Source organism: Myxocyprinus asiaticus, chromosome 42, assembly GCF_019703515.2.
Source record: "Myxocyprinus asiaticus isolate MX2 ecotype Aquarium Trade chromosome 42, UBuf_Myxa_2, whole genome shotgun sequence".
Lineage (NCBI taxonomy): Eukaryota > Metazoa > Chordata > Actinopteri > Cypriniformes > Catostomidae > Myxocyprinus > Myxocyprinus asiaticus.
In genome coordinates this window covers 1,117,501-1,130,031 of record NC_059385.1, presented here as the reverse complement: position 1 = coordinate 1,130,031, position 12,531 = coordinate 1,117,501, and the positions used below count along the sequence as shown (strand labels likewise).

Here is a 12,531-nt window from a genome sequence, read left to right as displayed (position 1 = left end):
AACATGTGGAGGGCCGGATCTGGCCTGCGGGCTGTAGTTTACCCAGGTCTGCTTTAAGAACATTATTTTAAGTATGAATAGCATACTTTCAATCATGATATATTAAAACGTGCAGAGATAGAGAGAGAAGATACATATAAACCAGTTTAGGATGAATACAAATTAAAACGTTTTTTCAATTTGAGTCAAAAAGTCAGACAACATTTGGAATTTTACGTCAATGGTTTTTTTTTCTTCAATTGAGTAAAGGAGAGAAAACCATCTGTTACCTCAACCTCTGATCATGTGAGCCGAAATCAAAGCTTCATCTTCACAACAAGATGTGCCAAAGATCTGTGTGAGGAACTCATAAACCAGGTGCTCAAAAGAACCAGGTTCTTTAAATAAAGACGTTGAGTGCTTTGTAACTCACCACACGAAAGCAAAACCCTTTGAAAGAAGCTCTGTGTGAGATAACCACCTAAAACAAGTGTGCTCCTCTCCATGATCATCCGATAACATTCATGTAAGAACACAAACACGATTGCGCTCAAACGCAACGAGATACAGCTGTGAGATCAGGCAAATGTGGAGTTTATAAAGCTCTCAAGCTCCCATTCATCTGCCGTATCTCATCGCTGCCCAAACATCTTCAAAGGCACAGCGTACATCCTAAAAACAACACCGGGCCCCACATGTACAGCCAGCAGCTCATGTGTGTCCTAACTATCCATTCTGATGGGAGCTTGTGGGGAATAAATGATGTGGGAAGTATACTCGGAGTCTCTCAGTTCAGGTTCACCGGAAGCCTTCGGCAACAACATGTCTACATCACCCAAAGTCTAATTGTTTTTTCAATTAAGAGCAGCTTTCCTAGAGCCGCTCAGGCTTCAGTGCATGCAAAATTTGATCTAGATTGTCAGTGGATTTCCAATATGTGTAAAAGCAGTTGATAAAACGCTCCGTCTCAGGGTAGTGCATGCTTTGATGAGGTTTTGCGAGCGCATGCGGCATCTTTGAGTTAACACTGGAGCTGAGAGCGACACCTGAACACAGGAAGAATATATCGCAATAAACCTGGAATTGGGAAGTTGTGTGCTTGAATGCATTCAAAACGGCATCACCAGCACGCTGTCAAATCAAGAGAAAACATGACATGTTTGAGCGAGCTGCTGGATGGAATAACATGATTTGAGGAAATGAATCCTTCAAGTGTGAGAGCGGTTTCCTCTTGAAATACTGACAGGTATTCAGGGAAATGAAGTCAGCATTTTGGCCAAGGAAGAAAATCTCTCCGTTTACATCAGCCACATGACAGCGGTGTTTCCTGAAACACTATTATCTTCAGCGCAACAGCAAAATACATTTTACTTTACCCGAGATGCGAGTTTGGAAATGAATTGGATGTAATGAGATATAAAGTCTGATACAGCGAAATAATTCAGACAATAAATATGCAACATCTTTCTATTGTGTTGTGGCCGGTTGCACGCAAAATAAAACAGGCAACCGTTATCGCCTCATTCACAGACAAACGAGTCTTACGAACTGGTATGTTTAATGAATCAGGCAAAATGACTCAACGCTCAAAAGATGAATCGGTCTGATGAATAACCCACTCAAAGCGGTTTCTGAATGAACATCAGACTCACTAAACTTTTTACTTTCTCTTACCCCAGTTAAGTACGCAGAGTCAAATAAACTTGTAGGTTTGATCAAAATCGGTTCAAATGGTGTGAGTTCAGGGTGGGACAAACGTTTTTATCCAACCAATGTCAGATAGAGGGATTGTTTGGGAAAACCTGTTTGAAAAAAGTACTTATTTTGCAAATCCATTTAAAATATATTCAAAAATATTGTAATAGACCCCATTTTAAAAGGAATATTCCGGATTCAACACAAGTGAAGCTCAATCGACAGCATTTGTGTCATAATGTTGATTACCACAAAAATGAATTTCGACTCGTCCCTCCTTTTCTTTAAAAAAGCACAAATGTGTGTTCCAGTGAGACACTTACAATGGAAGTCAATGGGGTCAATCTGTAAACATTAAAATACTCACTGTTTCAAAAGTATAGACACAAGACATAAACAATATGTGTGTTAACATGATTTTACTGTGATATAAGATCACTTACCGCATCTGTGGAAAGTTAGAATTTTTGTTTAGCCAACTTTGTTGCCATGGCGACTTGGGATGTGCACGAGTAATCGATTAATCGAGTACTTGTTTTGCTTTAAATAATCGACTAGTAAAAACACTATTCGAATATTGTGATTTGATTTTCCTTTATGCCTTTGTGCCTGTGGATACATGATGTTGTTAAAAGAATAGTTCAGCCAAAAAGAAAAGTGTCATTATTTTAAAGGTGCAGTATGTAAGATTCAGAAACCCTTGTTTTTAGTGACACCTGTGGCCGTTAAGTGAACTGCAGCAGCTACCTGTTGCTCGTGCTCGTGCACACACTCCATAGGGATGCGAGCGAGCGAGCATCGACCAAAACAATGACGTAACGTACAAACAGACTGAACGTGATCCACCGGCATTATGCTGACAGATGAGGAAGCATAATTAAAATTACACAGTTATGATTGTTTTACTACAAACTTTGAGACTGTATATTATATTTGACTCTCCAGTGCTGGAACAGGGCTAAAACAAAGTGTGGATATAGGTCTGACTATGCGAGACTGTAGTTTGAAGTAATCACTTTTCTTGGCATGATACATTGACTGCATTTATACGATAGCCTATGTCGGCGTTAGCTAGCTAGCCAGATTTATCAAAAGCTGTTAGCTAAATTTGGCGGATGATGACAGTAGCTGTTTATAAAATAGACTGTACATTATAAATATGTTGACACAATTCAGTATTGATGTGATCACAACTGTCATGTTGATATATCGATGCACTATTGTTTTATAATAATAGAATGTATATATTTTCTGTATAACCAAGTTACGTTACACTAATGAATGGAGATTTTTGCATTATCTTGAACACTGTCTAGCATTCATTTCATGTGTTATTGTAGTTTAGCTAAAATTACCCAGATCAATCCTTATGGCACTATATCTCACATGCTTTGCAGTTATGCAAGTTTACCTGTCCAGTAAGAAGAACGCCAATTCAGGGTCGGTTTTGATCCCCAAAACTGAACGAAGGTCCCTCCAGGAATCAAATGCCCTGCCGATGTTCACTCTAGTTTTCGCTCGACCACGATCACGTTCCCGCTTAGCCAGACGGGATTCAGTAGATAAATGGTTTTTTTGTCTTACTCTGAGTTTGTGTAGGAGTCGGTGTTGTGCTGGGAGCCGGACGTTTGCTGGATAACATCTCTAAGATAACGTTATCTAGTGTTGCAGTTTGTTGTCGCTGTTGAATAGCGGAAGAGAAGCACTGAGGCTCTCGGGAGTGCACATAAACGTCACATCCTTTGGATTTTCCCGGCAAAACCGACCCGCTCCCTTCACATGAAAATCAGTCTACAGGCTTTAATAGGCAACATAGGAAGTCTGGGTAGGGCTCATTTTTTAAGTTGCATTACAAGCCGTTCACACATTGGCAAAAAAAGGCGAAGATTACATGAAAAGTGTTACATATTGCACCTTTAAGTGATGGTATCACTTCAGAAAACTTGGAATGCATGTTTCTATTTGTAACATGTTTTTTGTCATGTTTAAATCAGTTGAATTTTGTTGTTTATGCATAGTGCTCTTTTTTTTCTTTTCTTTTTTAAGAAAAACATGTTTAAAAGGTTGAGGGTTGAACTTAAATTGTAAATATTAAGTGCTTGATTAGTCGTTTTTTTATTTTTTATTATTAGTTAAGGGACTTTACAAAATTACTCTAAATGCCCATCTCAATGATGACGTAATGGCGTAAACTCTTTAATCCCACAAAAACACTCATTTAAACAACTTTACAGCTCAATAATACACAAAGTGCTTTTATAAATTTATAAGTGTCACATTTCTTCCTTTGAACCTTCCAAAAATTGGCCCCATTGACTTCCATTGTAAGTGCCTCACTGGAACACAGATTTCTGCTTCTTTTTTAAGGAGGAACGAGTCGAACTCGGAAATTTTCTTTAAGTAAAAAACTATGAACATATGTTATAAAAATAGTACTCTTTTGTTTAGTATGTAATTAGGGCTAATTATTGGGGTGTGGAAGGGGACTCAATGCAAAACAGATGTCTGAGTGTCGTGATATCATAAGGACACACACACACACACACACACACACACACACACACACACACACACACACACACACACACACTCGTGCAGCTTCATACTGATCCTCAACATGTGCAATAGTGCAGCCGGCTGACAGAGCCGTGAAAGATAAGCTCGATTCTATCTGTGTGCGTCCAGATTTATGGTCCTCAGGAAAGCAGTGCATCACCCTCAACGCTGCTTCTCTTCCATCAGGAGAGAGTCAAGCATGAACGACGATGAACGGTGGCATAAATCCTCCGTCCCTCCCTCCCTCTCTCTCTGTGCTCGTTTCTGCTGCTGCATTCAAAGCAAGAATGGTGAGCAATATAAGGTGTGGCAACTTCAAACGCTGAACGTCTCCCATTTAGTGCTCATGGCAAAAAGGGACTTCAGGATGTCAGTCACACAATTCTGACATCCAAAATGATCCATGACGCGTCACTGTCAACGTGACCCGCGCGTTTGCCGTTACATAAATAAACTCACTGACAAAGTGTGGAACATTATAACTTATGAAACCGAAGAAATCGACTTGGAATCTTAAACTTACATCTCTTTCATTGCATTTCACAAAAGCAAATGCTTATGAAATGGCGATGTCAAAATGGTTTGTCATACGACAAACACGTGCTGTCAGACCTGATCGTGATTATTTGATCTAACCACAATTAAGATCACTGTGCACGTCAAATTTCAATCACATTTTACTGTACAAATAAAGGAATTTTAAGCGAATGTAGAAATGCCGTCTCATTTTCTGGTGTAATTGCAATACGCGAGCGCTACAAATTAACTCGTCTCACTCAGACCTCATGAACCCTTACCCTGATTTAACGTTTAAAATAATATTTTGCAGGTCGTTCTACCCCTGTGCAATATTTTACAACTTTGAGCCTTAAAGGAAAATCACATATTCCCATTTTACTATATGATACAACGTTTCATTCCAGTATGAATAAACAAGTTCTTATAGGTGTATTTGTATTAAGCACACACACTCAAGTACTACAACGAATGTGGGAGTCATGCTTTAGCATGCATGCAGCGGACATGACTCCCTTTTATCCAAAGTTAAGACTCAGGAGACAGCATCGTTAATGAGGACGGATCCGATCGATTCGGAGGCGAAACATTTCATTACGACCCCAGCTTAACTGACCTGAGAATTAGAAATTAAATTAAATGAATTATTCAACTCAAGTTCACTTTTGGGCGACACATGTGGGCGAGGCTCGCCAATTAGTGCGTTTCAATCCATACGGTCCTTATCTAAACACGGAATTGTAAAAATAAATGTGCACAATTGATTTGGCTTATTGCATCAGCAAGATTATTCATGAAAGCAGAGCGCAGATAAGATTACGAAATGCCTGCAATAAATGAACAAGTTGCAGAAAAGCGAGTGCCCTACTGTTTTACTCTCATTGTGCAGAGAAGAGCAGATGAAAAAAATTATTCAGAGTGCATGTGTGTGTTTGTATGGTGTGTTCTGTAACATCACAGACAGACAGTGTTAATTAAAGAAAACAAGCAATTTCAATCTTTCTAGGTCAGAACACCAGGCATCGCAGGAGAACAGTTGCCATGACATTCACTTCAGAGTCTGGCCAAATCAAATGGAGACTGAACTGTGCACAGCTGTGGAAGATCTTACAAAAACAGCTGGGAGCCCAAGCAAATTCAATAATGTACTATACAATGCAATGCTATGTTGTCATCTTCCATGGTGAGCCTTCAAAAACATTCCAACACTCTAAAAGTGACACAACAGCACTATACAACTTATTCATAAAGCACGGACCAAGTATCTGCACAGTCAAGAAACAAAACCTGCATGACCCATTTTAATTTTAACACAATTTTCTACTTCAAAGCACTACGGGAAGCCAAACATCTCAAATGGCTAAATGCTTCACAGATAATGAAGTGCTTTAAAGCTAAAAAAAACTAAAAAACAATGTTGCTGCTATTCATCTATTGAAATTTTTTTATGAAAAAATCAGATTTTTTCCACAGTAGGAAAACTGATATTTTGGTCCATTAATTCATTTACATTTATGCATTTGGCAGTGGCTTTTATCCAAAGTGACTTACAGTGCACTTATTACAGGGACAATCCCCCTGGAGCAACCTGGAGTTAAGTGCCTTGCTCAATGACACAATGGTGGTGGCTGTGGGGATTGAACCGGCAACCTTCTGCTTACCAGTTCTGTGCTTTAGTCCACTACGCCACCACCACTGCTTATTCATAAGGGGTCATGGTCTTAAAGATAGTAATTTCGGAGCCTGGGTATCTCAGTGAGTATTGACGCTGACTACTCACCCCTGGAGTCGTGAGTTTGAATCCAGGGCGTGCTGAGTGACTCCAGCCAGGTCTCCTAAGCAACCAAACTGGCCCGGTTGCTAGGGAGGGTTGAGTCACATGGGGTAACCTCCTCGTGGTCACTATAATGTGGTTCTCGCTCTCAGTGGGGCGCATGGCGAGTTATGTGTGGATGCCGCGGATACTCATGCTATGTCTCTGTGGTAACGCGCTCAACAAGTCACGTGATAAGATGCATGGACTGACGCGGAGGCAATTGAGATTCATCCTCCGCCACCCGGATTGAGTCACTATGCCACCACGAGGACTTAGAGCGCACTGGGAATTGGGCATTCCAAATTGGGGAGAAAAAAGGGAGAAAAGAAAACTTTGAACCCCTGTCGTATATAAATGGGCGTTTCTTCAACTTCGGGCACTATCATGTCTCAGGGGTTGATTATTTTTATTGAAACGAACAGCTTTCAAATGTTTATTATTTTTGTTGAATGAAGGTCACATTAAAGCTGAATTAGAAACTTTATCAGGCCTTCATAATTTTATTTATTTATTTTTTTGGTACTTTTCAAATGCCTTTTTATTAGGGCCCTTTTGATTTCCGCAATACAGAATTGCGGAAACCAGTCATAAAAACTTAATTAACTATTAAACGTGGAATGTCATATAATTTGACATATTATGTATAAATGCACAATCCAATTAAAAATGTGATGTGTCCTAGTTTGATGAGTAAACGACAAAAGGCTGAGATTTAATTAAACAGTCTCTTGCTGAGCTGTGTGCTTCGACAGTAAGTGAATGTGAGAATCACCTGCGCTGTGTGTGTGTGTGTGTGTGTGTGTGTGTGTGTGTGTGTGTGTATAAATGGCAAAGATCAGAGCACTTTATTCACTGTGAAACAAGTAGCTCATGTAGACTATATATTTATAATTAAATCATAGCCTCAGGTGGTTTCATAAACACATTATTCCATATAGCGGTGAGAAGTGAAGTAGTCAAGAACAACCGGTTTTCTGCAAAAACGCCAAAATAAAACCTCCATTCAAATAGATGCCTGAAAATGATAGTAGTAATAAAGATAATAATAATATATCAATAATCATTACATTTAAGACATATCTCACAAGCAAGAGTTTAATCACTGCTGTTCAGTTTGTAGTCCGGAAGAGAAATCGCCATGGGTTTCCTCTGGATTTTCCTATGGGGTTTTATAATAGGAGTTTTGGATTTATGAGTAAAATAAGATCTGTGGTAAACATTACTTCACGATACGTGGACATTTTGTTCTTGTGAATTTAGAAACCGTATTGAATTGCATCATTTCTTTAAAAAAAAAAAAAAAAAAACACGACGGCTTCAAAAATCACATTTGAGGTATGGAAGTGTGTAATATGTTGTAGAACAAATGTTGGGCAGGGAGGAGGTGGGAACCGACTGAACAGTCGACATAAACTAAAACCAACATAAACAAACATGCGGCCGCGTGCGTCTCTCTCTCTCAAACCGGCGTGTCCGGCCACCATTATCTCGCTCTCCCACTGATCAGCTGATTCAGCGCCGGCCGTGCTCCATCACGGGCCGGCCACGCCCTCCTCCTCTTCACACTCCATTATAAAACCCCATAGGAAAATCCAGAGGGAACACATGGCTAATTAGACTTGCAGGTTCGCCTACAAATTGACGTCACAGCTGAACAGCTCTATACTGCGATGCTCTACTGTGCAGCACTGTACTTAATTAATTAAATAAAATTAAAAAAACTCCAATGTTGTGTTTTGGAATGTGCCATCAGGATCAGTATATAAGCACTACATTTGATAAAAACAATGCAATGGTATGTTGATCGACATGGATAGACTTTTGCCCATTACCCCGATTTTGCGTTGCATGTGAATAATGAAACCAGCGTTCTTACCAGCTTATCCAGTGTGCGCACGTGTTGAGTGCATGCCTCTTCACGGTTTGACGTCAAAAGCAGAGAATAACCCGATGAATTCAAATCTCATGTAAACTCTAGACTCTAGGAATCCACAGGGCTAAAAGTTGAACAAACACACAAACATAAATTGCAAATACGTAACAATGTTTTGCTATAAATCAAACAACCTTGTGTAGATGGTTAGATAAGCTAACACCAAAGAGCATTATAACCAAGAAAAAGCCCTGAAAGGCCATTCAAACGGACACAAAATCTGCGTCAAGTCCCCTTAAAGTTTGCCAAAAAGCACGACCTTCCCCTGTAAACACACGTCACATATATTAATCCGACAGGCATTGAGCCGCAGAGTACTTAGCAATCAGTCGACTTGTGCCTCTCCAGTAATGTAGCCAAGCTAACGGGGTAGTCGAGAAAATTCGACACCGTACTGGAAAACAGGGCTCAAACAGGCTGCCTGATTGTAACACAGTGGACGTGACTGTCCGGTCAGACGCTGAGGTGAGGGTATATGGAGGACAACGCTCAGCTTGTGTAAAGTTAATTTCTGCACTGATCTGTGGCCTGCTGGGGCCATATGCTACTGACGAATTTAGCTCAAAACATTGTATTTCTCAATATTCTTTAGCCTTTTGAAGATATTCAATATATACCTTGATACTAACAGTCTGCATTTGGTCTGAAATGGATTAAAAGGGTGATTTTTCCAATCAGAGGAATCATTATTTTGACCAAACAGTCTTCGCTAGTAAGTAGCTTATAATTGCTTAATGTGAGAAGTAAAATACGGTGAAAATTGGCATGTTTTCCATATGGCTTTTCACTTAGATAAGGAACATTTTTAACTACTATCATTTAATGTTTGCATACTCAAGTCACAAATCACAAAGCTAGTCTAATGGTCTGCTCTTTAGGAAACTTAATGGTGAAAAATAAACCCATTTAGTCATTACAATATCAACAATGTTGCTTCATTTTATATTGCCAGTATAATCATTGGAAATATATCATGAATATTTGATATGATCGCTCAGCCCTAGAGAGGAAATAGTCTGTACTGAAGCAGTTCTTTTCTACTCGCATACTTTCAGTATCTGAAATCTCCATTTGGATGGCAAACGACAAGGCCACATTCCTCACATATCACAATGGGAAATGATATGTACAGTGCACAGAGAGAAATTAATTCCCAGTGTGTCATGGAAACGGAGCCATACTGAACCTACTGCAGAATTCACAAGCGTGTCCAAACACCAGAATCCCTCTCCAACTCCAAAACTCCAACACAACCCGTCGGGATTGCTGTGTGTTTTGGAAGAACTGCAAGACCAAAAAATACAAAATAAAAAATTCACACAAATGGACAACATTCTACGCTCAAACATTCTGATTTCAATCATACAGAGCAAAACTGTGTAAAAAGAATACAGACAAGTGGAAAGTTTCTCTCTCACTCTCCATTTGTGCCTCTTTTTCGGCACCAGACAAAAAGCCATTTAGTTGGTTGATTGGAGAATGATGCTGCTACTTAGAGCACAGCTCCATCAGCCTCAAGGAGCACGAGGAAAACCCAAAGAGAGAGAGAGAGAGAGAGAGAGAGAAAGGTGCCTCCCAGGGGTGCAGTTGTGGTGATGGGTGAGCTGTCAAATGCCCCATTGTCCAAATTACCCAGCAAGCAAGGTGTCACCGCCAGGGACTAATTTACAGCAGCACGCCACCATCGCTCTGAGCACGGGCGCCAGGACTCGACGGAGAGAGAAAGAGAGAGATGGTTACTACAGCTTCACCTGAGTGCCGGAGACTTCTGCCGTTTCTCTGAACGTGGCACGATGCTGACGGTGACATTTTACTGACACTTCAAATGCTGCGAACAATGTAGTTAGTGCAGTAAACTGTAGATAATGTAGAAAAATTCTCACTTGAAAAATCACCACAAAACATGTCAATAAATTAAATGCTGATTTTCAATAAGCTATGCATAAAAGAAGTGCTTGGGCCACTTCTCTTCTCTATATACACAACATCACTGGGACCCATCATTCAGGCACATGGTTTCTCTTGCCACTGCTACGCTGATGACATGCAATCTACTTGTCTTTCCAGCCCAACGACACCACAGTGCCTGCTCGAATTTTTGCCTGCCTGGCGGACATCTCGGCCTGGATGAAGGAACACCACCTGCAACTCAACCCAGCCAAGACTGAACTCCTTGTCTTTCCAGCCAACCCTGCTGTTGAACACATCATCACCGTGCAGCTGGGTGCAACTATAGTAACGCCTTCCAAATTGGTCAGAAATCTAGGGGTAACCATCGACAAGACTAAATTTCACAGACCACATCTCAAAGACCGCAAGTTCATGTAGATTTACACTCTACAATATCAGGAAGATAAGACCCTTCCTCTCTGAACATGCCACACAACTGCTTGTCCAGTCACTTGTCATAACTAGACTGGACTACTGTAATGCTCTCATTGCAGACCTCCCTGCATGTGCAATTAGACCCCTGCAAATGATCCAGAATGCAGCAGCACGTCTGGTCTTTAATGAACCAAAGAGAGCACGTTACACCACTCCTTATCTCTCTTCACTGGCTGCCGGTTGATGCACGTATCAAGTTCAAGGCTCTGATGCTGGCATACAGAACAGTCACTGGGTCTGCTCCAGCATACCTAAAATCATTTATGCAGAGCTACGTACCCACAAGAAGCCTGCGGTCGGCTAAGGAATGTCGCCTTGTTGTACCAGCACAAAGAGGCACCAAAACACTTTCCCGGACTTTCAGCTTCATCATACCACGTTGGTGGAACGACCTTCCCAACTCCATCCGTGAAGCTGACTCACTTTCTGTCTTCAAAAAAACAACTAAAAACACATCTTTTCCATGAGCACTTAACCAGTCATTAAAAAAAAAAAAAAAAAAAAATATGTTGCACTTTATTCTGTTTTGAATATTATTATGATGCTAGTGATACTTTGTAATACAGCACTTTTCATACCACTGTCTCCTAAGATGATTCGCTTATGTTTTCCTCTTTTGTAAGTTGCTTTGGATAAAAGCGTCTGCCAAATGAATAAATGTAAATGTAAATGTAAATAAAACAAGGCAACCTATAGGAAATTTGAAGCCCTCAAAACTCCTGCTTTTTCATAGCTCAACAGACTCAAGAACTCAAGGAGTTCTTCATTGGGGTTAAGTATCAGGTCTCAGATGTTTCACCCACAATTCTTTAGGAGACAAAAAAAAAAAAAAAATAGATATAAATGAGACAAGTGTGCGCAACAGTCCCATTCATTATCTTCATAGGCGAATTGCTATTCAACGATAAAAAATGAACCTTTAAAGACAGACCTACCGTGAGCTCTGAGGTTGTTAATTGATGGTATACAGTATGCGTCTGTTGAAGACTTAGTCTGCGTTATTTCAACGTTATCTTTAAAAAAACATGTTGGTGGAATTTGTGCTAAAGAACTACATTACCCATGATCCTGAAGAGAAGCGATCTATCAATGAATTTCACCAAGAGCTCTGCAGCTCCGCCTACTCCCATGATGCATTGTGAATGATGCAATCGAGTCGCTCTCCCTACACTCTCAAACTACTTTATATATTTGCATATATCGAAATATTTTGCAATACAAATTATATACTGTTTTATACTTATAGACAACTTAAAATCGAAAGTTTTATATAGTTCCATTGTTTTATTTTTTTATTCCATTACATCGTTCTCAATGCTTCATGGGATTGTAGTTAATTTCCTCATTAAAGACATCAAGTACACAGTCTTGTACCTTTTGTCTGATTTTTAAATACCTTTTTGCTTCAAATGAAAGTTTGTAACATTGTGATTCACCTCGAAGCTGGTTGGTTTGTTTCATGGTGCTCTTATATTGAAGAATTTTATGAAATCCCTATGAAAAAAATAATAATAAAATAACAGAAAAACACTTCCGTTACCAAGACAGCTGAAAAAGTAGGCGGGCGCTGTTGCACTCTATTGCTGCGGTACTTTAAGAATACTGAGCGAAAGTATAATTTTGGACAACATAGTCCAGACAGTTTGCATTT

At 39.8% G+C, this 12,531-nt stretch overlaps 1 protein-coding gene across 3 annotated transcripts in view; it reads right to left on the bottom strand.

Annotated features, from left to right (window-relative positions):
• The window catches only part of LOC127433065 (netrin receptor UNC5C-like), a 260,166-nt gene that overhangs the window by 145,502 nt on the left and 102,133 nt on the right, over positions 1-12,531 (bottom strand). Inside the window, exon 1 of one of the 3 annotated variants that reach the window (XM_051684705.1) lies at positions 8,439-8,578. The exons of the other annotated variants lie outside the window; for them this stretch is intronic. The gene's annotated coding sequence lies outside the window, so the exon portion shown is untranslated. Of the gene's footprint in view, positions 1-8,438; positions 8,579-12,531 lie in introns of those variants that run through there. 3 annotated transcript variants of the gene reach the window in all.